The sequence below is a fragment of the Lonchura striata genome, chromosome 8 (assembly GCF_050655825.1).
Source record: "Lonchura striata isolate lonStrDom1 chromosome 8, ASM5065582v1, whole genome shotgun sequence".
Lineage (NCBI taxonomy): Eukaryota > Metazoa > Chordata > Aves > Passeriformes > Estrildidae > Lonchura > Lonchura striata.
In genome coordinates, this window is record NC_140710.1 from 3,213,909 (window position 1) to 3,241,670 (window position 27,762).

At 44.1% G+C, this 27,762-nt stretch overlaps 1 protein-coding gene and 1 long non-coding RNA gene across 11 annotated transcripts in view; both read right to left on the bottom strand.

Moving 5' to 3' along the window:
* Nucleotides 1-27,762, bottom strand: part of NFIA (nuclear factor I A) — a 350,043-nt gene that overhangs the window by 255,907 nt on the left and 66,374 nt on the right. The gene's annotated exons all lie outside the window — the stretch shown is intronic.
* LOC146766729 (uncharacterized) lies at nucleotides 10,246-26,636 on the bottom strand. The gene is made up of 2 exons (XR_014956857.1): nucleotides 12,709-26,636; nucleotides 10,246-12,402 (listed from the first exon to the last, which is right to left on the bottom strand). It is a non-coding gene; the product is annotated as an uncharacterized LOC146766729 (long non-coding RNA).

Below are 27,762 nucleotides of genomic sequence, written 5' to 3' on the forward strand. Positions count from 1 at the left end.
GAACAGGGAAGTTTTCCATCACAAGTTTTCCTAACTCTTTTCTACTATTAAAAATACTTCTTTCAGTCCTAAATTATGTATTCTTTAAAAGGTGGTGTATTCTTCATAGGACGGACAGACACTGACACAAGATAGTTTAGAACCCCCCAATGATAGCCCATAAACTTCAAACTAAATGAAATTATAGGGAATTGAAAGTAATACTCTTTCTCTGAGATTAGTAACTTTTTACTTCTCTACTTCCTCTAATTTTATGGACAACTTCATAATGTGCAAGGATTGAGCCATAAAAGATGTGCCGTAACTCACATGCAAAAGTTGGTTGTAACAACTCAAAAACCTGCACGAGACCCAATGCTTCTGCCTAAAAAATTTTGTAAAAAAAACCACCGAGTGAAGTGCACCCAGTCCCTTTTGCTTGCTCTGCCTTTTCCCAGAGCCCATGGCTCCTTTGGAGTAGTGAAGGAAATGTGTTAGTTTCAGCACCTGAATTTTTTTTTTTTTTTTTTTTTTGAAGTCTTTATTACTGTAATTCACTGACCTGCCGCATTGTAAGCCCTGGCAATATAGATCCCTGCACTGGGCACCCTGTGCTGGTACTGGATCTCTCTGGAGAAGCTGCTTTGTTGGTTTGCTTTTTTTACAGAAAGGGAGTTTTTCTTTAAAAAAAGGGAAAAAAGGAAGTGTAATCCGTGTGGGCTGCCTGTCACAATCACTGCTTTCCTCTCCTAACAGCAGGGAGAAGGTGAGAGCATCCTCTGCTCACCCGACTGTTGTGTTAACTTCTATACTGGGCTGGGAAGATTTCCATAGGGTAACCCCCGGAACAAGCAGGCGTGATGCACAGGTGGCCCTTACAAAGGGATACGCTCAGCTATGGTTTTATTTGGATTCCTGGAAAAGCACATAAATCACAACACCACCCCACGTACGTATGCCCGACCCCTTCCTTAATTTTTTGCATGAAAATGTTTTTTCTGAGCCTATAGAGCAGGTGTACGTACGGTCGTGAAGCTCGTGGGCAAAGACACACTGACTGCATTATTTCTCCCTCAGAAAACTGAAAACCCGAGCCAGGAGATCCCCCAGCCCAGCTGCCCCCTCCTCCAGGAGGAAATAAGCATTTCCTTAAAAATATTCTTTTTTTTTTTTTAATCCTCTTCAGATTCAGATTGTCACTAAATATAGAAACTCTTGTAGCCACACAAACCGTGCATCGCCCCACAGCTGCTCATTTGCAATTTGTTCCTGCACTTAAAAATCTCTTAATGCTACAAATAAACTTTGGGAAAGTTACATCCCAATAAACAATGAGGTGTTGTTTAAAATTACATGTGCTACTGTATTATTAGGTCTCTACCGACACTACAATTATCTTTTGAAGCTGGCAATAATGCATTAGCTGTTCAGTCAGACGCAGAAATAGACTGGTGGATAAGCCCTCTGCCATTTTTATGAATGGAAAATATTTTAAAAGATTGTTTCCACTTTCTTCTTTGTCCTCTCCCCCGAAAGGAGCCCCCGCGCCGGCACTCTTTCCCCACGTCACTTTAATATTCATCTATTTTATCCATACATTGCGATACATGATTAACTGCCTCCCCCCTACCACACACACATCGCCCCAAACAATACAGATACTTATTGGATTAACTACTCAGTCCTCGCTGGAAGGAAAGCGGTATCCGTGAGCTCTCGCTTTTATTTGCACGTACAGTTGTAGATCTGTGGCATGACACAAAAATAAATAATAATAATAAAAAGAAGAAAAAAAAATGAAAAAGTGGATAATTCCTACGCGGGAGCGCAGTGTCCGCCGCAGCATCAGCCAGCTCCGCGGCACCATTTTTAGTCGCCGAGGGAGTTCGCAGCGCGGCGGATCCTGCCCGGTTTTGCCCGATTTCTGCCCGGTTTTGCCCGATTTCTGCCCGGTTTTGCCCGATTTCTGCCCGGTTTTGCCCGAGCAGCCGCTGCCCGGCGTGGGCGCCCGTGACGGGCGTCGCAGCTCCCCGAGCTCCGGGCCCCCCTCGGGCACAGCCCTGGCACCGCATCGGGGCTGGGGGCAGAGAAAACAGAGGTGCGGGGCGGAAAGAATTCAAGCGAAGCCTTTAAAGTTCGCTGTTTGATTTTGCTCTGCCTCTGGATTATTTGGAGGAAAGGGGTGGGGGTAGGGGGGAATAAATAAATAAATCTCGCAACCTGCCAGCTCTGCCTTCCCAACGCTCGCCAAGTCACTGGTAGCCATTTTCATCTAAGGTACAGGAGGAGGAAAGAAAAAGGAAAAAGAAAGCCGAAAAATCTTTAAGAAAAAAGGACCCGGAAAAAAAAAAAAAGGAGCCAAGACAGGAAAACCCCGCGGAGCAGCGCAGACCGGGGCCGCTGCAGCCGCTCCGCACCCGCGCAATCCCCGCCGCTCGCTCCGCCGGCCCGCGGGCTGCCCAGTTATTTTTCCTGTATTCCTGTATTCCTGTATTTCCCCCCTTTTATTTTTTTTCTTTTTCCCCCCACACCCTTTTTTTTTTCTTTCCTTTTTTTTTTTTCCCTCTCTATTTTTTTTTTCTTTCCTTTCCTTTCCCCTTCTCTTTTGCCGCAGTCTGCGTCCGGCGCTGGGCGAGTCCCGGCAACCCGCGCCGGCGAGGAGCTGATTTATCGCTGCTCCAGCCCCGGCTCGCAATTCTGTCACTCTAAATCACGCACATACGGAGAGCGGGAAGATTTTGGCCAGCACCCCACCTTCCCCCCCACCCCCCCCAAAAAAAAAAAAAAATTAAAAATTCAAAAATATAAACAACGAAAATAAAAAGGTGAGGAGGGGGGAGAAATCCAGGGAAGAGCCGGCGCCCCCCGACCCCCGCTGCAAAATAAAGTCTCAATAGAAGTGGCGGGGCGGCGCGGAGGGCGGGAGGGATGGAGGGAGGGGGGCACCTGGCAGCCGCCGCGCCCGCCCCCGCCGCTCCCCGCGGCGCCCCCCGGGCCCGGCTCCGCGGCGGGGCTTGCGGGGGGACCCCCGGGCTCTCCCGCCCACCGCGGTCCTGCCTGCCAGCGCTGCAAGCCGCCTGTACATGTGCGTATCCACATATATCCCTATCCCATATGGATGTGGCTGTGGGAGGGTTACAGCTCCCGGGGCTGGAGCTGCAGCATCCGCCCCGGCGGCAGTGGGATGCAAATCCCCGGGCAGCCTCAGGCTCTCCCAGATCTCCGGGCAGCCTCCAGGTCTCCCAGCCCTGCTCTGTGCCAGCTGGGTGCAGTGACCGTGGTACCCCGGTGTCCCAGCACTGCTCCCACTGCCCATGAATCAAATCCATAAAGCCAAGGATCCTCTGGTCCTGTGAAATTAGGGTATTATGGCTTGGGACCGCAGCTTGGCCTCCCCCCACCATCTCTGTTAGGCCCTGCAGTGGTTTTGCCTGTTATTCCCATCACCTCCTTTAACAGTAAAGAAAAAAGAAAAAGAAAAAAGAAAAACCCCTATGAAAAGTGTTGGTGGTATCACTATAATTCAGGGGTTGACACAATCCCTGGGAATTTTGTCCCAGTGCGGGGTCCCCTTGGCCGTGCCCAGGGTCAGGGCAGGGTTTCAGGGGAGAGAAGTTGCAGGAATGCCTGAATCCCATCAGCTGCACTGGCAAGTCCCTGAGACTTGCAGTGCTGAGTGAGGGAGGAGTCACTCCTGAGAGCAGGACGTCGCATGCTGCTGGAGATGCTTACACGGCTAATAAAATCCGGGATAAGCCCCCCAGCAATAATGCAGCACGCAGGGCAGGAGCCTGAAACTGCTCTCTGCCACTGCACTGCAGCATCAAACTCCGACTTACACGCAGCCCTCCTCGTTAAATTCAAGAAGTATCTCCAGATTTTCAGTATTGCTGAGCTCCAAACTTTGGTGCAAGTGACTTCTGCTCTGCTTGGCAAAGGGAACCTGTGGGCCAGCCTTCTGCATGTGCAACACAGAGAGAACACTGAATCTCCATGGAAAATCCTTCCCTGTGGTTTAGAAAATCAGAAAGCCAGGGATAAATGTATAGAGCAGAGGAAAACACTGGACACCTGAGTGGAAGGAGGGAGTGACCATGGCCAGCTGCAGTCCATGTCCAGTGGAGACTCCAGGGAAGCTGCTTTTTCCTCCTCACAGCACTGCTGCTGTTCCCAATGCTTTTGAGACACCAGGAATGTCTCCTGGTGTTTCAAAACAGGGAAAGGACCAGAGCTGGTGTTCCTAGTGCCCTCTGGCCAAGGGACTGCAAAGGAAGCAGCATCCATACACCTCCTTTTGCAGAGGGGATCTTTGTTCCTGCCAGGACCCCCCTTCTTCAGCTCATCCCTTGGGATGGTTTTATGACATCTTGGAGAAGGCAGGCAAGGGAGGGGGTGGGGTACCCCTCCCAGGTGCCCATCACACAGGTACCCCAGCACTAAGGTCCTGCTGGTGCACAGGTACCCCAACACTCAGACACAGGGATCCCAGCACAACACTGCACGTTCACATGGGTACCCCAGCACACAGCACCCCAATATACTGCCACACCTGCCCACAGGTACCCTGCCACACAGGTACCCAGCACAAGGTAGCCTGGTACTCTGACACACCAGGACACCACTCTGCACACCAGAACACAACACATGGGATACCCTAAAACACAGACCCTGGAACTCAGCTACCCCATCAACCCTCTGCCATGCCACATGCCCTGAGTGACACTGGTATGGGCTCACTGGGGTCTTTGCTGTTCCCTGGAGCAGGTAAGGTTGGTACAATTTCCCCTTAATCCCAAACATCATAAGCCTTACACCAAAGGCAATGCCAAAGGCTTTTAAAAATTCCTAGTTAACTTGATTTAAAAAGTGTGACTGTAGGAAATAATGAAGGTTGCTTCCCCCTGTTGCCACAAATTTGTATTCAACCCACGGACGACAGCAGCGGGGCTGCGGCGTCGCTGGATTTCTTCGGAAAAGTTACCAGAGGCCTGCGAGACAGCTGGAATTCATATTAGAATATTTTTAACGTGCTCTTACAAATACTTTGGCATACGCCTATTCCACTCCTTTTAATGATGTTGACTTCATTTCCTTTAATACGGGGCAAAAAAAAAAAAAAAAAAAAAAAAAAAAAAAAAAGGCTGCACCAACAAGACTTAATTAAATTAATAAGAGGGAACAATAATAAATAATCCCAGTTGTGTTCCCGGACGGTTGCAAAATACAGATTGGAGGGTCGGGATGGTAACACCCAACAACTTCCCCAGAGGAGTTACTGAGATGGGCGCATCCCTGCGCCCCCGCTCTCCTCGTTGCTGCCCCTTCCCGTGTGCGATGTGGTGACAGAGGGGTCTCGGGGGGGTGTTCCCGTTCTCGGGAATGGGGGGTGTTCCCGTTCTCGGGAATGGGGGGTGTTCCCGTGCCTGGGAATGGGGGGGTGTTCCCGTTCCCGGGAATGGGGGGGTGTTCCCGTTCTCGGGAATGGGGGGCTGTTCCCGTTCCCGGGAATGGGGGGGTGTTCCCGTTCCCGGGAATGGGGGGGTGTTCCCGTTCCCGGGAATGGGGGGTGTTCCCGTTCTCGGGAATGGGAGGCTGTTCCCGTTCTCGGGAATGGGGGGTGTTCCCGTTCCCGGGAATGGGGGGTGTTCCCGTTCTCGGGAATGGGGGGGTGTTCCCGTTCTCGGGAATGGGGGGCTGTTCCCGTGCCTGGGAATGGGGGGTGTTCCCGTTCCCGGGAATGGGGGGTGTTCCCGTTCCCGGGAATGGGGGGGTGTTCCCGTTCTCGGGAATGGGGGGCTGTTCCCGTGCCTGGGAATGGGGGGGTGTTCCCGTTCCCGGGAATGGGGGGTGTTCCCGTTCTCGGGAATGGGGGGGTGTTCCCGTTCTCGGGAATGGGGGGTGTTCCCGTGCCTGGGAATGGGGGGGTGTTCCCGTTCCCGGGAATGGGAGGCTGTTCCCGTTCTCGGGAATGGGGGGTGTTCCCGTTCTCGGGAATGGGGGGTGTTCCCGTTCTCGGGAATGGGGGGCTGTTCCCGTGCCCGCGCACCTGGGGGTGTGCGCGCACCTGTCCGCGCGCCCCCGCCGCTGCGCGCCCCCGCGCGGGCCCCGCGGCGCCCCCTGGAGGCGGCCGCGCGCTCCCGGCGCCGCCCCCCCCGCGCCTCAGCGGCGCAGCGCCCCCTCCCGGCGGGAAGCGCGCGGGAGCCTGAGGGGGCCGCGGGGACGGGGCGGCCCTTGAGGCCGAAACCAACAAAAATACGGCAAAACCGGGGAAAACGCAGCCGGGTTAGCGCCTCCGAGCGCTCTCGCCCTGCTTTGCCAAGGTTACCGCCAGCCACAGTGCGTGTGGCTGATGTCAGCGGAGTCAAGCTTTCTATGTCCCCCCCCCCACCTGCGTGTGGGACTGGCAGGTGGGGTGTCCCCCACTCCTTCCTCCGTAATTCCAGCGAGGTTTGGGAGGACAGGAGAGGATGCTGGTGTTACATTTCCCACCTTTCCCGCAGCCCAGGCCATCCCTGGCACCCTCAGTGGCCGCTGTGTGCGGCAGATCCCGGTCCCCAGCGGGTCAGAGAGGAATCCTGGTGTCCTGCAATCGGCGCTGAGATCCTTCCCATTATTTAGTTATTTATCCAAAGGGTGCTTTGTCATGCAGCCAAGAGATCTCCCCTGGGAGAAAGGTGTGCTCAGAAAAACGGAAGATGGGCAGGTGGCTTCAGCCTGGGGGAACATTAATACACCAGGACAGCTCTGGCTGATGGATGTGTGCCGCCTTCTCCTGCTAATTCACACCAGCTGTTGGCATGACCTGTCTTGCCAATGGTCCTGAAGGTGCTTTGTCCCCTTTTCCACTCCTGACCAGCCCAGTAAGGGCAGGTCTGGTCACTTAATACTAATGCCTGTAAGGCTTTCAGGACATAAAAGTATTTATTGTCTGTTCAGCGTTAGTATTTTCAAGGTTTAGCTCTAAAGTGCTGCAGACTCCTGAATAATTGCCTGTGAGCTTATGTCTATCACCTTTCTGTCTTCAGCCTCAGAGAAGCAATCCCTGTGCGCTGGGACTGTTGCCTTGAAGGACATTCCCTGTTATCTCCCTGAATGACACTCATGTACATATACGAGAGGAGAAAATATTTCCCATTAGAGGTACAGATGCACATATATACCACAGCATTTCTGTAACCGAAGCAGAAATGTTAACATTGATTTTAAAGTAAAACTCTGCACAGGATTTGTGATATTTTCCTTGGGCTTTCTGCAATTGACTTCCAGAACCTCAGGAGAAAACTCCAAACTTTAGGGATTTTAACCTGACAGAGAACTTTCCAGTGTGCTCCACAGAAATGTTTCTTGGCTGCTTCTGTGGCTGCCTCTCTTGCTGGTGTTCACTGAGACAAAATACACATTTTTTACCCGAGGAGCCCATTTTTTTTTACCCAAGAAATAAAAGATGACACTAGAGGGCGGCCTGTTAATGTAATTCAATAATGAAGTTGCAGCGACTGCACGTGGAGACGCAGCACTGTCCCCTGCTTGGAGCCAGGGCTGTGCCTGGAAGCAGGTCTGGGAACGCTGCCTCCTCCTGCTCTGAGGCAACCAGCACTGCCCCAAGACACGGGAATATCCTGAGTGGAACACCAGAACCCAAAACAATGACTGTTCCTAAGAAATGTGATTTTCCAGCAGACCCACGTGAGTGCGTTGTCTGATGAGTTCAACACTCAGGCCTGCTCAGAGAAGGATGTGGCAGGAGCTATCCTGTCCATTCTCCCGTGACAAACCCATGTCCTGCTGCAAACCACGGCCCCAGCTTTGGCAGGTAAAGGGCGGTGATGCAGTTGTAGCTGCCTGCACTGCAGTTCTGTGAGCATAGTCCCTGTAGGCAGCTCACTCTCAGGCTCTGCACAGCCTTTCCATGACTGAGGAGGTCTCCTACCATTCCACAGACGGGTTTCCTTGTGTCAAATGAGGTTAATAGCTGCGTGCAATTTAATTAATTAAAGGCTGTGAATATTTTTAGAACACCAGACGCAATATGTGTCAGAAATACCAGGTATTATCTGAGTATGCAGTGCTGGTGTTATCGATATTTACATTTTGCACTGCCTGGAAACAAGGATTTCCTGGTGGGAAACTGCCAACAGCAATGCTTTTCCCCCCCAAGATTTAGAATCTGTGTGTCAAGTGTGAGGCAGCAGGCACAAGTGATGACAGGCAGAGGTAAGGCCAAGGACACAGGTGACAATACATTGTCCACTGGCAGAGACTGGTGACACTGGGGTTTGTCACACAGGGACCACACCACAGGGATCCTCAAGAGGCTTTGAGTGCTGCGAGCCTACCAAAGGTAATTCAGCATGTTCCCCAGAGAACATTTTAAGCTGAACTTAGCTGAGACTTTCTTATTGTCTGCAGCAGAAATTGGCCTGGAGTTACAGACGGAAAGAACTTATTTAAGTGGCCGCTTTCCTGAAAGCTGATGTTCCTTAGCATTTAGCAATAACGTGTCCTCGGTTTTTGCTAGATTGCAAACGAGCAATTAATTCTTCAGCACTTGTGCAGAATACTTTAAAAATGGAAACATGAAAGTCTTCTATTAAAATGAAGTTGATAGTATGCACCTGCCACTAATGTACTGTACACTGTGTCTTCCACTCATTATAGTGATGATTTGGGTTGAGATCAAGTGTCATATAGTGAAAATCACTTCAACATGTGCCTGTTCATATGCATAAACTCCTGTGTACCAGATGGCAAAATATAATGACATCTTAAACAGCTAATTGCATAAACCTTGTAATGCAGATAATTGCTGAACCAAAGTATGAGTTAATAATTTCCCACTGTATTGCCTGGCTTGACACTAATTCTAAAGGAAAGTTGTGACAATTCTAACACACTAAAGTTCACCAAGCGGTAATTAAAACTAGCACTTAAAATCATTCGACTTTCAAACCCTTAATTACAATTCAGTGGAATCACTTTGTAGAAATCTAACATTTATAGATAGTTACATGATAGCTGATATTTCATCATCATCCCTTTCATGGTAGTGTTCTAAGGCAGGCTTCAGGAAGCGCACAGCTCTCCCTGGAAGCTCAAGGTTGTACTGGTTTCTATACCAGTGGTCACTGGGAAACACTTGGAAAACAGTGGTCAGGACTAGGAGTTTTTCCATGGGCTATGCTTAAGGCAGTTTGGCAAGTAGTCCTTTTTAATCACCTGATGATATGTAACCATAAATAAGCACCAAGCCACTACAATGAAATGTATCAGGTTTCACAGCGTGGGTTTAAGAATTGAATTGTTGCGGTTGGTTTGATAATACAACGTACTGACCTCAAAGTTGGGCCTCTAACACATCCTGAGCTGTTACTGTGTATTGGAAAAGAAGAACAGGAATAGAATTAATGATGGTAAATACAGTCTTAGGAGAAATAGGCCTTAGCAGACAAACGCAATTTCTTTCTTTGATGAGGCGCATCAAATAATATGATGAAGGTAAAGACTGAATGATAAAGGTCAATGAAGAGATGTGATATTCATTTTTTTATGGAGATTAGAATTAACACTGTGTGATATTCTGATCAAAAAGCATTAGAAATAGCAGCAGAGCATGCACTAATTAGATTAGGAATTGGCAAACAGCCTGTTAAAAAGTAGCTATGAATCAGGAATTGTTATCAAATGGGAGAGTTTTACCAGGATCAGCATCAGGTCAGATGCTAGTCAATGTTTTCTTCAAGGATTTGGATGTAAACACTGTAAATTCACAGCTGATAAATCTGAGGGTGACAGGAACACTGGTGGAGTGACAGACAGCGATGAGAATGACACTCCAAGTGATCTCAGTTGCTTCATGAGCTGAGCCCATTCAAACACAATTGCTTTTAATACAGACAATATAAGATTATGCGGTTTCTAGTGCTCACACTTTTAAAAAATTGTTGGAAAATTGGAGAGGGTGCAGAAAAGAGCCACAGAGAGGATTTTAGGGCTGAAGAAAGTGCTTAATGGTGAAAGACTTAAAGCGCTCAATCTGCCTCGCTTACTTGAAAGAAGACTAGGACGTGACATGAGTGTAATGTGTAAGTATTTAAGTATCTACGAGATGTGTCTGGAAATATCTGCTGGATACTGACAATGTTTTTAATCTTTCAGAGAGAAATGGATAACTGCAAGTTGAAGTCAAACAAACTCAAGAGAGAATTTAGGGGGCTTTAATAGTCACAGTAGCTGAAGGCTGACTTTCAAGGCACAAAGTGGATAACGTATTTTTTAAAATTTTATTTTTGAAGCAAGACCAGAAGACCTGTGGTAAATAAAACTGAGTGAATGCATTTAATGCAGGGGAAATGGCACACAGTGTGTTGTCTTGTGCAAAGGGGCTTTCTCTAGCCTTCAGTGCTGTGAGTCTGTATACATCAGCAGAGATATTGCATGAGCATTTGGGAGCAGGAACGTACACCTGTGCAATGGAATAATCAAATAATAACTAGTCTAACACATTTCGTGGGCTCTCCAGACCCAGGCCAGGTGTGCAGATATCGCACATTCATATATCTCTAATAACATATTATTTTTAAAAGAGACACTTTGTGTGTGGCTGGAGCTACATGACTCCTCCAAAAAGCAGCCCCCAACTAGTACATTTGTCACCCCTTTCCCGCCTCCTGGTATGAAATGGCTGATTCCTCAGAGCTCTTTGCCTCTGCCCTGTGGTAAAGGAGAAGCAGTGACCCCATCTCTGGGCATCTTCTACCTGGAATCCTGTTTTATTCACAGTGTGAATCAGACATTCCTGGATGGGACTGGATTACAGGCAGAATATTAGCCTGAAGCTTCACCCCAAGCCTCTTTTTCTGATACAATTCTGTCTCAGTAATTGATTACTGTAAGAAATGCTGCCAAACACTTGTCCTGCTGCTCATACAGTTTCCTTCTGCTCTGACCATACACACCCACCACAGCAGTTCCCCATGTGTTGCTTGCATCCTACAGACTTGCTCCTCTCTCAACACCCAGAAACCCTCAACAACTGCCAAAGCCATGAGCAGGCAGTAATCATTTCAAGACTCTACAGTACCACCACATGGTGCCTCCAATTACAGCCCAATGTAATGCAGGAAGAAGAGGAAGCAGGAACCTCATCCCATTTCCTTCAGCTCTGGCGCATTCCTGAAGGTCTCCCATCTATATTCGGACAGAGCACAGTTTAGCTGAGCCACTGACCAAAGCCAGGAGCTAAAATCCATCAAATCCAATAGCACAGACAGTTCTGTGCAAGGCTCAGCACAATCCTCTCCACCTTTTAACATATTTATTAGCCCATGAATCATAACTACCAGGTGTCTGTGTTGTTACTAATTTTACAGACAGATGTAACTGGATCTGATATTAAATACTTTAATGCTCAGGTTTCCTTTACTGCTCCCTGGGGTCTTTCCAGCCACCCCTGCTGTGGATTGACAGCCCTTTCCTCTGTGGGAGCAGCACTGCCATTTACAGCTGGTGAGGATCAGGCTGTTTTCCCCTAGAGAAAAATGCTCCAGGGAAGATGCCATTTCTGACAGTTAAAACACTTTCAGTCTATACTAAGCATCCTTTTTAAAACCTCAGCTCAAGTTGATTGTGTCAAGCTCTGCAAAATAACTCCATTCAGCAAAGTCACAGTGCATGTGTGGTACATGAAGAGCTTGCTCTTCTTTGTGTATGTACCTCCTAATTATTTACCTGAGGCAGTCCCTCAATTGACTGTAGCTAGCTGGAGTTACTGCCTTCCTTCACACACTCCACCAGCTGCATGGAACATGTGCCTCCAGGTGGTCCTGGGTGGTTTTCCCAAGACCACTGTTCTTCAGGGAAATTTCAGAACAAACCTCTATGAGATTCATGCATCTCATTCATTGCCCACATCTAAGTGCAGAATGTCATTGATGGTATTTCAGCCCATATATCTGCACAGTAACTATCCATGGAAGAGACACTGATAACCCTATAACAAACCAACGCAAAAAAAGATACTGAGCAGCCTTATTAATTGATAACTTAAATGCCAGAGGTTTGAGGGACATTGGAATTGTCAGTGATAGCAAAGCCTGGACAGCTCAACAGTCTCAGGGACTTAGGCAGAGATGGATGCAGTGGCTGAGGACCTGCCTGTGGCTTGCAGTGATGCTGCTGATCGACTCAGTGCAGAAAATTGTCCCACCAATCAACTCAGCAACTTAAAATGAAACACGAGCTGAAATTAGTTGCTGGGGTGGATGTTATCTGAGAAACTTGCTTTTCTCTAAAACATCTGATAGATCCAGGATGTGGCAGACAGCATGGCGGTGACTTATTTCTCAGTCTCTTCCTCTTTTCTTTCAATATGAAGAAGTCTTCAAAGTTGAACCTGGGGGTAGATTATTTTCCAGAAGTGGATATCTAGAAAACAAGGCAAAATATGTTATTATATATCTTTACTGCTCCTTGCAACATTATTTTCTGCTTAGTATTTCTAAGTACTTATATCAATGCACAGATAGACTGAAAACAATTTCTGATAATGGGTTTTATCACAACAGAATTCAGTACTGAAAACATAGCGTGCATTTTTTATTTTATTAACAAAATATGCCTAAATTGAATATCTCCCCATCACTCCCTTTTAAACCAAGATTCAGTAACATTCAAATAGTGCTAATGTAATAAATATTCACCAAAGAGAAACATAACTCAGCGTTCTCTTACCTGGTTCTGGTTGTGCTCTTCAGAGGAGGAGCCATCTTCTCATCTTCTCTCCTCTTCTCTCCAGGAGGTTTTTAGAAAAGGATCAGCCATCATATTTTGCCTTCTAAAAATGCATGCCTGTCTTTGTCATGCCTCATATGTGTTCTGATATCCAAAGACACTGGAGACAGACTGAAAAATCTGTTGGTGGGTAGAGAAAACGCTCTGGGAGAGTGGGCCTCCAGATTCTGTTCTCCATGGAGCAGTTCCCCTCTGCCATTACACTGATTAAACAACCTTATAATAAAATACAGTGTCATCTTAGAAGGGGAATGTCCTTTCAGAACTGGTTAAAATCACTGGAGATCCATCATTTCTCCAGATAAATACCTGGCAACTGATTTTCTTTACGCTGCCTAATTTGCCTTTGATTTCTAAAACCCTAAGGAACTCAGAGATCAGAAAATAGTTCAGTCTATAAAAAAGAAATGCACCTCTCCTCTTAGCATTGGTTCTCAATTTGTTCTTTCAGGCACTGCTATCACCATGTGTAATTACTTGCAGGTGTCAGCTGGAACGTGGTGTCTTTTGTCTTCTCAAGTGCTTTGGCCAGCAGGGACCTAACAAGCTTTGGTTTACTGTGATTAACAAGTTGGCTGTTGGTCTAAATGACCACTGAAAAAGGACATCCTGTAAGATAAGAGCTTTCACTGTCAGTCATATGGATTGCTTCACCTCACAATGTTCCAAAGCACCACTGCTGGAACAGTTTGGACCTGGGTCTGAAGCCAGTGAGACTTTCACAGACATGCAGGACTCTGCAATAACTTGCAATTCAGTAGTTGAATTCCACTATGGGCATCAGAACAGGGTAAGAAACCAGTGATCTTCATCACAATTAGACCTAATTTATTCCCATTATTTGCTTATCATCTATTCCATATCACATCAATTTAGGTTCTTAATATGGGCACTTATCACAGCAGTGATTGCTGCCTGCTTTGTTAATTGATGATTTCATTGTTCATTGCACCTATTTATGTGTGGCTGTCAGGAAGGGTTTTGTTGTTTCAGCTATGTGAGCATAAGTAAGAACAGTTCTCCAAATCATCAATATGGCATTCAAAAATCCTCAAAATCTCCAAAACGGGATTTTGAATTAGGTAGTAGCTTCAGGGGAAAATCTGAAGAGTTCCTGCAGAAAGAGAACAAATTCTTTAGATATTTCTGGTGTCCAGCAGACTGGCTGCTGGAGCCTTCTCAGGTAGCAAGAAACCACTTCCAGGAAGTTTCTGCAATGCTCTGACATTTATACAGTGGCTGTCGGTGTTGCATAACCTCAGGAGCGTCATTATCATTGACCTGTTGTAGAGCTGCCACTATTTCATGTCCCGTGTTCTTCAGCAGAGCAATGCTTATCAGTGCATTTCTCAACTCACGTCTTGTCAGTAAGAGCTTTTTGCTGTGTCTATTGTTTCTATTTAGGATATAGAGTAAGGGGAAGACAAAGAGGTTTTAAAAATTGCAGAACTTGGAGTTATGAGCTGTTTTATAAATTTTGGCCAGGGTTAATTTCTTAAAGATAGTTCTCATTTTGTATTTATTTCAAACAATAGATTCCAATGCTGTTTTAATTTTGCTGTTTCATTTTTAACCACCATTATTTATCAATTTCTTTAAATTGTTTGGCTTGTTCACAGCACTCTTTAAGGCTTCCCCCCTCTATTATTTTATTGTGGCAGTTGAAGCGATCTCTGTATAGTCAAACACTGCTTTATGCAGATCCCATTGGGGCTATTCACATATCCATATGTGCATGCAGTTCCCACTAATGCTTGTCAATGGGACTTAACATATGAGCATGGACATGAGAATAGACCCCTTGCTGGGCACTTGACTAGATGGGGATTTTTTTTTGATGTTGATCCAGATCACTCACAGCAAATGTGGCTGTTATTAGAAATCACTGCACTTAACAGGACCACCGAGTGCAACCTCCCTTTCCTTCTCCCACATGGGAGCTGCTTGGTGAAGTTTGCAGGCTTATGGTAAATATTTCTTAGACACAAACTAGCTTTCTTAGACACAAAGTAGCTTTATTCTGTGAGTTCCCTTCTGTTTGCCATGAAACAGTTAAGTCACTCCATTAAAGAAAGGGCATGTCTTTTAAGGAATTAAGTGGGACTTGTATATTTGAGCTCTCTGTGGCTCCACCTAGGCAGGATGGTTGGAGCTTTAACATTCACTTCTTAGGAAAACAAATGGAAAGCTGAGATAAATTTGAGCATTTGCATTTTATTTCCATGTATCTGTTTGTAGCAACTTTTGTGGTAACTGTGGGCTCCCCACTCTGTGGGTATTCACATGCTATTCAAATAATGACAGAACATTTCCCATCATGAAGTCTTCAATATGTTTTGTAAAACTGATGTATCTCTGCAATTTGTAATCCCACTCCACTGCAATTCAGGGAAATGCAAATGTTGAATCAGTATCTTTTGTTAACCATATGAAAATAATTACTGATATTCAGAGTAATTTGTAATGAAAATGTGTCCACATCTGAAAGAGGAAATGACCAAGTCAAGACGTGTTCTCTCACTCTCTTTTCTGCTAGGAGGTTTCCTGTTTTTAAGCCATACTTTGAGATTTTGGATGGTTGGTTTTCTTTTTAAATATATGATCCTTGAAGAAGTTTACTGAGCTATAATTCTGGGTGCACTAGGGACCAGTGAATTGAAGTAAAGACAAACATGGGCAGGAAGCACAGTGTTTCAATAGCCAGCCCTTCAGGAATTAATTAATTTGCTTTGTTTTAATCTTCATTTTCTACCTCACTCCATGCTTTCACATTTTCCCTACTGGCACTAGAAGCATGGACAAGCATGTAACAGAGTACCAGGATAGAGCAGTGTCTGTTTCCCAGAGATCTGGCCCTGATCTCCCCAGTTCCATTGTGGGCAGAACCTTGTACCAGGGCCAAAATCTTGAATTTAGTCCCTGTGGGCATCAGAAGTGAGTGGCACATTTCAGGATAAAGCCAAACGAGAGCAATTTCAGCATACAGTAACTCACAGTTATCCATCTCCCAAGGTTGGTCAGTCAAGGTTGGCCAGTCTTTTCTGTTTGAAAGGCTGATTTTTGATGCTCAAAATTTTACTTAGTATTAACCACTAGGAGATATTTTCCATAATTAATTTTTTTGATCAGACTGATTTCTTTCTAGAAAAATTTTACCCAAACTAATTCATCTATCCTTAAGAAAGGTTCTAGGAAATATTTTTCAGTGTTACTGTTCTCATAGTTTGACCTGTAAACCTGGTTTAAAAACAACAACTAAGAGAGTGTCCTACATCATCTGTTTCTCAAGGAATGTTTTATGGAAGTCTCAAAAATCCATTGAATCTCAAAAGCCTTTAGAAATTTCACATTTGCTTGTGCTCAGCAAAAATTTTACAGCTCTAAACTGCTAAAGTCAGAGCAGGTTTTACAGGAAAGAGGCACCATTTGGGAAGAGTGCACAGAGACTGTCTTTCTATGCAGGGGTTCATGGAACACCTTTCTACAACATTCTTTCAAATATTTGTTAACTTCTGGGTGCTCACTCTTGCATTTCCAGGAGTGTCCTGTGAACATCCCCACTTCATGTGTAATTAAATGTCATTTACAAAGCAGGTAATGAGTTAAAATAACTGTGCCCCTGTTGCTTAGGAGGAAGTATGTCTCTTAGCTGGTACTAATGGATGGTAGCTATTAGTTACTCCTACATTAAGGTGCATTCATATTGAAATTTTGTACTGTCATTACAATGCATTTGATTAAAATGCAGAAGAATTACACATTAAATATCATGTGGCTGGATGGAAGCGTAATTTAGCTGAGTCTGCAGATGCAGTCATGCAGGTGTTTCTGTAATTCTGATTCACTTGGTAAAACTGTTGATGTTCAGTGGCCCTCAAATCATATAACCATCTGTGGTTCAGTTCCTTGTGAAAGGAATTCCTTGTGCCTTTTATCAGATATGATCGCTGGATTCCGAAGCAAAACTTTTGTGAATTAGGCAACATTTAAATATTTGGTGTTCTGAGGGGAGGAGAGGTATTACATACATCAGGTATTTCAGCTTGCATGTGTTAACCACAGAGCTATTGCAAGAAGAGGGTAAATCTTGGGGTCTTTGTGAGAACCTTGTCTCACTCCAAGGAAGCATTATGCTCTCTTAAATAAGAAAAATTAATATGTAAGTCTGGATTGTGTTTGATTTGAAGTTTTTTAAACTAAACCAAGTTTTGTCTTATGCATCTTCCTAACAAAACAGATACCTGAAAAGCACTGAATGCGAGTTTTTGTAGGTAGATTCACATTTTCTGCCTAGACCTTGTATCAATAAATACAATCTTGCAAACTGCAACCACTGCAGCTTTAGTTTTTACAAAACACAAGATAATGCAAGGTACTTTCAGTGCAGAGCCAGAGAGCTGAGCCCAACACCAAGTGGGTCCACAAGTGCCAGCAGATGCTCCTCTGTCCTTACAGAGCTGCTCATGTCCCATTTCTTTGTTAGACTGAGAACTTCTCCAAAGCAGGAAGCCACAGCTGGGAGCAGAAGACGAGGAAATAGGAGCAGGTAGGTCAGGAAAGCAGGGACAGAGCTTACAGGAGCAAGGGCTGTGACTGGGGGGCTGCACTGCAACTCACTGGTGACCTTCCTGTGGTGTTTTCCAACCCATACGTCTTTCCAGGCTGGAAACATCCAGCCCTTCACTCCATTTGGAATCAGGCTGACATAACTTTCAGAGAATCACAGACTTGATGTCATCAGAACACAGTGTGAAGCAATCAAGATAATGTGGAGTTTTGTCTAGCAAGTCTTTCAGGGTTGAGCACAGTTTGAAAGAAAAAAGTCAGAATCACAGGTGGTTTCCTCTTTACCTCAAGGGTCACTGTGTTTACACATTCAGAAAAAGTGACTGAGCTAATTCATAAGACTTTTATTTTTAAGGAAAAATAAAGCCCTCACAAGAATTTTAGTCCATCAGCAACATATGGAAATGAGAAAAATCTGTCCTCAGTTGATGAAATATTTATTTATCATTGAAATCCCAGACATTTGCATCCAATGTAAGGGCAAAACAAATCTTATGCATAACCTCCTAGAGAATTCTGTTAAAAGCAGTTTTGGATACCTGTAAGTAATTATGCTATCACAATCTCTAACGGATTTAATTTGGGCCAAGTAGCAACTACTGTATGTCCAAAAAGATAATGAATTAAAGCAATGCTTTGGCATATCCCCTTTCTGAAATGTTAGCAGCCTCTCAAGTGACTTGAAAAATGGGCTTCAATAAATGGACAGGAAAATATAAGCAATTAAATTCAATCAATAAAGCTGTCCTTGACCAAAGTCCAAACATTAAAAACAACTCCAATTGAATTATGAGAAATCCTTTTCTGATTTTAACTAGATTAGTTTAATCACAAGTGCAGTGAAGTTGCGTGCCATCCCTCACTAAGTTTATGGAAACAAAAAGCTCCCTGCTGCTCCTTGTCCCTCATTTCAGCCCAGCTCTGTGTTTCCTCACAGAAGAGTTTTCTTCTGATGAACAAGGTCACTCAAAGGAAAATGGCAGAGCAGGTTCCAGGTGACAGCCCTGGTTTCCAGCCTTTTCTGCCTTCACTTCCACAGAACTTCTTGTCCCCATAACTACTCTGTCCCTTTCTTTCCTTTTATTGAGAAACAGAAACATTTCCAAAATCCTGAAAAGCTACTCAAAATGTAAACCTCTCCCAAGTCACAAAGTAACTGGAAGGTTTTGATACCACCTACTCTTCCCATTCTCTCTTCAGCTTTTATTCTAATATACTGATATAGCTGAGGATAAATACACTAACAAAATCAGGAGTGCTCCAAATTATGGTAAGAATGTACATACACACAGAGATAAATCTGACAATAGAAGTTATTTGGAAGTAAAAAAAAAAAAAACAACCAAATAAAACAAACAAAAAAACCCCAAAATCCCCCAACAACAACAAAACAGACAAACAAACAAACAACAAAAAAACCTACCAAAAAAACCAAACCAAGCAACTCAGAGACTTCTGGAAAAACATTTTTGCAACAATCAGTTATTTCCCAAACCATTATGAATAACAGAATATGTTTGGATTCAAATCCTTCCTGAGAAGTGCAGCTCAATGGGGGAATTTGGGGATTTCAAACTCTGTGCTGGAGTACTTCTCTGTTGCCTCAGAGCAAACAGGAGTTCACATCCTCCCTTCTCCAGGGAGCCAGGAATAGCTGACAAATAACTTCACAGGAGCCAACCAGCCTTTAGCTGGGAATCACCATACAAGTCTACTCTGCCTTCAGGAGATCAGACCCAGCAACACCTGTGAGCTAAACACTGCTTGGCTGGTTCTCTGAGCTGACCTGTACAATGAAAATAATCTCTTACATTCAGAGGGAGAATGTAATGTGAGGTTATTTTAGATCTGACTTTTCAGCCATGAAGCACTTAAGATATGAAATAAATGGATCTGGGGAAATAATTCATAAGTAGCCAAGTGTTAGTTGAACTTTTACTCTTGGGGGAATTGAGGTTTTTCAGCAGTTCCTTCCAAAATGAAGGCTGAATTATGACAAAACTATTTTTCCTCAGATAAGGGACAGTGGATCAGAAGCAAAGTAATTTCCTATAAGAAGAAAAGTGAAACATTACAACCAGAAAGAGGGAGGAGAAGAGTTGGGGGCACTGGGTTTGCTGGATCTGCAGGATGACTCTGGAGACCTTCCCATGAATGCATCCCCACAAATGCTGTATCCAGATCTTTAGTGGACACAGAGCCAAGTGTGACAAAACTTAACATGAAATATTACAATAAGACTAATATCACAAACAAATGCCTGGTACTGAGAATAGGAAAACTCACACTGATGAAGTCTCCTACTGACTTCATCTTGACCACATTGGCTGATACTTCAGTAATGTGTCAGGAGATCAAGCTGAGTAGAAAGACACCTGAGAAAAGCAACTCCCTTCCTGCTGACAGCAGAACCTCTGCCTTGGCCAATTTCTAGCTGTTTGCACACGTACTGGGAAGCCCGAGGAGCTTGTATTCCCTTAGCAACCAAAGTTGGCACCTGTGGTATTTGTTTTCAGCGACTGACACCAAGAGTTTGAACTTACATCTGTTTTACTGAATTATGGTAAAACAGTCTTACTAACTGCAAAAAGCAGCTCTCATTTGGACAATGCCATCCAGATCCTTTGCAGCTTGTGCTTCCTGTAATTTCATTTCACATCCCACCCAGAAATTACAGGAAACTGCACAGCACAAGAACATGGCAAGTCTTGTGCAGGCTGGGTCTTGACAGCTTGACCTATTCCAAGCTTCAAAACTTGCCTATGTAGAAGTTTTCCTAATGTCTTTTATAGTTTGTTCGTAAAGGATTGTCCACGTGGTGCCTTATCACAAACTGTGGAATGAGTCCAGGAGATGGCAACAACATGAACTGCTGTGGGGGATAACAAGGACTCTGTTATGACTGGGAACGTTTGCAGTACTATAAATAACTCTATCAATATTGTGATAATGGCACTTTAAAGAGGTCTATTTTACAAGTGTTGAATGTAAGAGAGACCACAGCTGTGCTCATTAATTCTGAAGTATGCTCCTCTCTACGTACAATTTGCAGGTGTAACAATAGGAGTGTTGACTCAGTGCAGGTCTAGCTAATGTTTGGATTAAAAAAAAGGTCACAGTAGCATGATTAGTTCTTAACGAGTCTTTATTGTATTTGGCAGAGGCAAGGCAAATGATGATAGTTTAATTGAAAACAATAAAAGTAAAATGGAACTTTGTTACAGAATTTAGCTATACGTAAATAGCTTCTCCCCCCCAAAGAGCAAGTACCGTAATTGACAGCAGTAGATCTTTTGATAATTAATTGCAGTAAATTATCACTTGGCACAAAGAAGGCATAATTCTAATTAATTTGCAACCTTTCCAGCATAACACTGAATTGAAAATGGCACTGGTGTAGTTTTTTTGAAGCTAATATAGAACTGGAGTACAAACAAGGTTGTGATGCTTTCTTGTGTTTCCCTTGTTTGGAGTTGAACTGGGGTGATTCGGTCCCCTCCATACAATTGCTGTACCTCTCAGGAATGACCCAAATGGGCAGGAGTTTCCTGCACAATCAGGATTAATCTGCCACAGCATGGGGTAATATAATTATGGCCAGAGATCCAGGCAGAGAACGGGTTCAGCTGGGACTCCTCTCACACATCAGTACGTCAATTTGAGGATAGTCAGGGCTGCAAAGTGTCGCTTTCACTGTCCTTTAAATCTAGGCTTGGTTCAAAACAAAGGTTCGGGGTAATGTGGACAGGCCAGATTGTTTAAACAAATCTCAGAACTGCAATGTCTGTCAAATCCATCATTTAACTTACAAATGAATTTTTTTACCTCTGGGAACACAAATCCCCCTTGGCAACTGCAGGGCGGAGCTACATGGCGAGTCCTCTTGAGGAGGTGTGATGGAAGGAGGTCTGTGGAGGCAGCCAGCTCACAGCACTGGCAGCTTTTAACTCCAAGGACTGCTGGGATGCAGTGGCCAACAAATCCATCTTAAGCAGGGTGCTCGGTGAGTGCTTATGGATGAGGTGCTGTTCCTCTCTTATCATAACCAGAGTTTACGGCGAAGGTCCCCAGCTAATGATTTGTTAATGGCATTAAGATCTGGGCCCCAATCTGTGACTTTGCAAACAGCCCACAACTCTTCTGTGTCTCAAAACTTTTCAGTGTCCCTGGGAGATAATGTTTACCTCCCGCACATCAGTGTTGTGAGAATAAATTAACTTTGGGAGAGTATGTTGAGCTCCTTGGAAAGCCGTTACTAAATAAGTGCAAGTATTATCATATATTAAATCAGATCAGCTATTAAAAATAAGAACAAGTCCTCAGATCTGTAGTCTTCGCTACATCAGTTTCTCCCTCCTTTGCTGATTACTGTTAGCCTTGATAATAATGAACTCAAAGACGATATTAACAGCCTAACCTATACTATGATTTAATCTTGATTGCCACAGATCAAGGTTTGATTTAATTGCGCTAGAATTAATTAGGAAGAGAAACAAGTTATAAAAAAGAATTTTCTCTCTAAATAAAGAAACTGTTTACATTCAATTGGAGTTCATGTTGGAACAAATCATTAAGCTATAAAAGATTACATCTGGGCTAGAATTAAAGTCAAGCCGATTCATTAACCCAAATGGTAGCGCAGAGATTACTAACATGGTATTTCTGCTTTGGTGATCAAAGGATCAAGGGTACATGACCAGATGACCCTAATTGAAGCAATCTCCACTGAATTTTGTAAATGAACTTGAAAGTACTCAGAAGATAGTTCTGTCAACGTGGAGAATAAATTTATCCTGGTAGCCTTACTTTATACATAAGGAAAAGGAAAGAAAAGATAATGGCAATATAGCAATACTTTATGAAGTACATAAAGCAAGAATATTTTCCTTGAGTTATGGAGGAGCCTTTCCCAAATTGCTTATAGTTGTCTGTTACAGCTTTTGAAACAAAGGGAATTTACAGTCAAAAACTTCGTTGCTATTGCCCTGTCAATGACCTCATCACACCTGACCTATAGGGAGTATCTTCTGCTGGGTTAGCCCATAAATCAGCCTGCAGGCAAGGCCTTTCCCTCAAAAGCTGAATTAGGTATGATAGTTTTATTGTGTGAGCTACTGTTCACCAGGGACTGAGTAGGATCTGCTGCCCGTATTTCACTCCAGAGTGCAGGATGGATGAACTCCAGCTTGGTCCCAATGGGGAGACTCCAAGTCTGTGCTTCACTGAACCCCTGAACCTACAGACTCTCAGCTCATCATTGGGAAGAGCTGCAGATGCTTTGTCAAGGTAATGCTTGGAAGTATAAGCTCAGTTTTTTTTTAAGTTTTAAATAAGAAAGATTTGCTTAAATGCTGGAAAATAATAGCAGTGTGACTTCTTTCAAAAGCCTGGTATAGACATTAGTGAAATCCTATGTATTCCTCTGTGGACAATCAAGAGTCACGGAGCATAGGAACTTCCTGAAGAGGGATACTCTGATTCTTGATGGAAAGGGGAGGAATTGGATGTAATAACTAGTGATGGAAAAATTTCAGTGCTTGTGCTTGTTTTGAATAACCATCCAGGAACTTTGATGCATATCCAAAGTTTATTTGGACCTCTTGGGCCCGTAAATATTGGGATGGAAAATCTTGCAAGAACAGGCTCTCTCAAAAAGTTTTTTCTCTTTTGGTACTTTGGGTAAGTATTTTCTTGTCACACTACAAGATACAACAAAAATAGTAATGACAAGACATAAGACCTGTTCTTTAAGAGTACTTCATCAAGTCTAAATCAGGGATAAATATAAAAGCTTCTCTTAAAATGCTTTCCACATCTCCAGAGCTTCTTATGGTTAAGAGAGACAAATGTTTAAAGTAAATGGGGAGAAATATGTCTCAGTTCTTTCTGAAGCTTAACTGTGCTACAGACCTTTTGAGTTGGATACTTCTGTCATTTAATCCACTTCAGTACAATTTCTTTTGTGTATAACATACATAACAATGCTACAGAGATTTTTGGATAAATGAGATTTAGATCAGGGTAGAAGGAATATTGGAATCTTCTGAAATGCTGTTTGTGTGTATGGCCATTAAATGAAATAAACCCTACCTTTCAGAGGCCAGGCTTTCCATGAAATCTCATGAATGTTTAAAAAAAATTTGTATGTGTATGTACCCATGTACATTTCCCTAGTTCTCCACAGGCACAAAGTAGATTATAGCTGCTGAACTCTTTCAATTGGTTTTGTAGAGGAGCATTTTTGGTTTACCCACAAAAAAATATAGTTATAGTTAAAATATATATAATATATATAATGTAGTATAACTAAAATATAGTTATGCAGAATAACATTTGCTTGGATGATAAAGAGTGGGCTCCTGAAGTTGTTAGAGGTGTCTGGTCTGTATCTCAGGATGGAGTGATAGAAAGTGGGCACACTTCTGAGAGCTCTTTCCAGAACTGGCTGGAGATGAATCAGTAAGTTCAGTTAGGTTTGTTTTTGGAAATGTGACCAAACTCCTGAAGCCAGGGCTGACCTTCCTATACATTTGTTTTACTATTGGCAAACAAAGTCCACACCATTTCTGAAACACCAGATTAGGCAGGGGAGTGTTTCCTGCGACTGAGTAACCTTGGAGGACACCTAAACCTGAGTCTCAGACCTGGTGCCAAGGCATGGGACAGCACCTGCCCCCCTCAGCACTCAGTGCAGACCCTAAGCACAAAACCTGCTTTGTAAAAGCATGCAGTGTTTCAGAGAAAGTTCAGTGAAACGGGTCTGTTGCTTAAGCCACCACTGTTTCAGGTACAGATGTTATTTGCAGGGCTGCAGGGGAAGAGGTGCCCTCTGCCCAGCCTCTCAGAGAAAGGATTAAACCAGTAACCTTTTCACCATGGTAGCACAGGCTGGTGGGAGAGCTGAAAGAGAAGGTTGTCCCCCATGGTGGCTGGGGGAGAGCAATTTGGTTCTTCCAGTTAGAAGTTGCAGGGCCTTTTTCCTAAAGATCACTATGAAATAATGATGGGAAAACAGCTGAAAGGCCTAAAAATTCTGGTTAATCTTTTGGCCAGCTCACTTACAGAACCATAAGCATCAAGGGTTCTTTAAGTGACTCACAGAAGCACATGGCAACTAGGATGGCAGCAAAACATGGGGAGGAATTATTTTGAAGACCATGCTGGTCACAACCAAATCAACTTCTTTTGACAACAGAATAAAAAGCCCTTGTCTTTTACAGGTTGAGTTTTGAAGAGCTCTGAGAAGGACCCCAGCAGGTGGGGTTCCCTGCTGAGCAGGAGCTGAGCTGCAAGATGAGAATTTATGGTTCCTCAGTGCTGGGAAAGAGGTCAAAGCCCTTTGGAACCCACAGCTAAGAGCTCTTAACCTGTAGTCCAGCACAATCCCTACATGGACACGGTATCCCATAACCATTAGTTAATTATTCTGGATGTTTGTTAAGAAGCTGTAGCCTGCTATTTCCATCTACCTCACAGGCTGAAGTTGCTGCGTGTCTGAGCCAGCAGACCTGGCCGTGTTCCTCTCCCATGGCAGCCAGTGACCTAATCCAGCTTCACTTCCATGGGAGTGTCTCTGTTGACTCCAGCAGAATCTGGCCAGGGTTTTGGGGAGCTGGCAGAGCACATGGAGAGCAGCACACTGGGCTCTCCCAATGAGCACTGCAGCTCCTGTGTGCTGAGGGAGGTGCTGTATGCCCAGGGAGCACAGTTTGGTCCCTTCGTAGTAACAACATCTAAACATGGGATGGCAAGTAAATAAAGCCATACGAACCCAGCCAACGCACACAGCAAAAATTACCATCCTGTTCAGGAAGCAACAAATCAGGTCGCACATCGTTGTCAGAACTATTTAAATTGTCATTGGCCGTGTCACCCTTTCTTTTTTTAGCTGCCTCAGTAAGCCATGTTTTGGCATCTTTGTACTCAGATGGATATATCTTCAGTAGTGCACATGAAATCTAATGTGTTAGTAACTTGGGGAATAAATTTGCATCCAACACTCCATTATTTTTATCTTGTTTTTCTCTTTAACCAAGTCACAAAAAGTCTACACTTCAATCTCCAAGTATTCCAGAACGGTACAGCCGAATTAGGCAAATTAATTACATATTGACATAACAGCACTAAGAATAGAGATCTCTACAGAGCTTTGCAAAAAGAGGCTTTTCTACAGATGGAAAAACTTTTACATAGAGTTAAAGTTCTGTAAAAAACCCCAGAAGATGAAAACAAGTAGTTCAAGTGTCTGCTCATGTAATCAGGCTTGATTCCTTGGTTGTTTTTTCCCCAGTGTTGGCTTTTAGCTGCCCCAGAATTGTCAAGCAGACTCTGGAAACTGGTGGGGGCAGTGCAAAGATAAACCTTGCACAGGGTTTCAGGCATTCAAGGGATAAGACTGGCTGAGGTGCTTAAATACCAGATCTAAGCAACATCCAGCTGAGGCCTTTAATGGAATCAAGGTAGCAGCTCATCACTGGGAAGGCTTTGGTTTGCTGCCATCCAAGAACAGAAGAACAGGCACAGAGCAGAAGACCACCCTTGTCCTCACAACACCCCCACCCAGAGGCAGGTCAATGCAGAGCAGAGATGAACAGAGCCAAACTGACACACAATATTTGTTAATGGAGAGTTTCTAGATTTGCATGAATGGATCTATTCCTTATTTCGTCTTCCCTTGAAGCAACCCCTTTTACTGTCAGAGAGCAGAGACAGCAAGTGGGGTGAGCTACTCACTGCCATTCTCATATTCTGTGCTAAATTATACTTCCCTATTTTATGTAATAAACGGGCAATCAGAATGCAGTTTGTGTCTCCTTGGTTTTTCTGACCTGTTGGGTGTGCTGGAGTTTCTCTGGCAAAGGGACAGGTAATGTACCCACCAACTAATGAAGGACATCCTGTGAGAGCTCTCGTGTTTCTTAAAAAATAATCCCATTAGTAATCATACAGATAGCAGAGTCAGACTTTGAAATCATTCCATCCCTACAGGGATCAGGTCAGAGGTATTCTCTGTGTGGAGCAGGATGGCTCAGTCCCAGTCCCTCTTCACTTTGGGACCCCTTGGAGAGCTGTGGTGAAGTTTTGTGAGGTGTGAGTCCCACCACCACATCTCACACCAGACACTGACAGCTGCAAAATGCTGCCTGGGTCTTTCAATGCAAGCCACCACACAGCTGGGCAGTATTCCTTACATTTTTCTCAAAAAAATCTGAAGTATCTTGGGAGAGGAATCTGCATGTTATGCAGGAGGAGAGACAGGGGGCTGCCCTGCCTGCCCTCCGAGCAGTCACCTTCCACACACAGCCACCCTGTCATGACAGGGGTGGTTGGGCAGGGAACTCTCTCTGCTCCTGCCAAAATGTGAAGCTGGGCAAAGAACCTTTCCCTTTGCCTCCAGAAAGCCAATGGATGGCTGATCTCAGCCAACTGTCTGGTGACTTCTTTATTTCTCAAGGCATGGTGTTTTAGGTGTGATAAGTAATCAACCCATTTCCTGAAGGCAGCTGAAAGCTGGGAGTGTTAATAATGAAAATCCAGACTCAGTTGTACAGCTGCAATATTTTTACACAATATTAGTAACACAGTTTGAGGGAACTCTGTAGCTGTGAGAAACAGAAGACTTTTCTGTCTCAAAAGTGAGATATGTATGAAATATGCAGTTACTGCAGTTGATTTTAGAGATTTTCTGAAATACAAATATGAGTTGTATATTCTCAAATATTCAGCATTTATTTTTAGTCAACTTTTTGAAACTTTAGTAAATCTTTTATCAGAATTTTGCTACTTGGCCTCCAAAGTTGCTGGAAAAGATGTGTAGAGTTCTAAAGGACAGATGAATATAAGCTACCCTGGAACTGCAAAAAAGATGTTTTAAGGTATCTTAATTTGAAATGCTAAAAAGAATAATGTGAGTTGTAAAGAACCTGAAAAACCAGCCTATGTATTTTAGCACATTGAGGAGGTTTTAAACCCCACACCTAAACCCCCTAGCCTTGATTACAGATATCTAATGAGTTAATGTATTCAACCTTTAGTCATAAGGTCACTCCACTGAATTACAAAACATGCGTAATTTTTTTTTTTGATACACATGAAATATTACTATAGCTGTTACTCTGCTCTTCTGAATAGCATCAGTTGTGATGCTGTAACAATCTGTGGGGGTGAGGTTTTGCAGCTGGCTGCCTGGTTTGAGCTCCTTGGAGCTCCAGGCCTGCAGTAGAACCAAGTCCAGGCTCTGCCACTGGTGCAGGAAGATACCCAGATTGAGCCATCAGAGATGGTGCAACTCGGTGTGACAGACAGCAATAGATGTAGGTCTTAAAAATAATTATTGCTATAAAAAGCACCCGTTCCAAACAGATAGCTTGAGCTGGAGATGGTGAGATAATGCCAGGTGATTGCACTGTACCCCAAGGAAGCGATCCT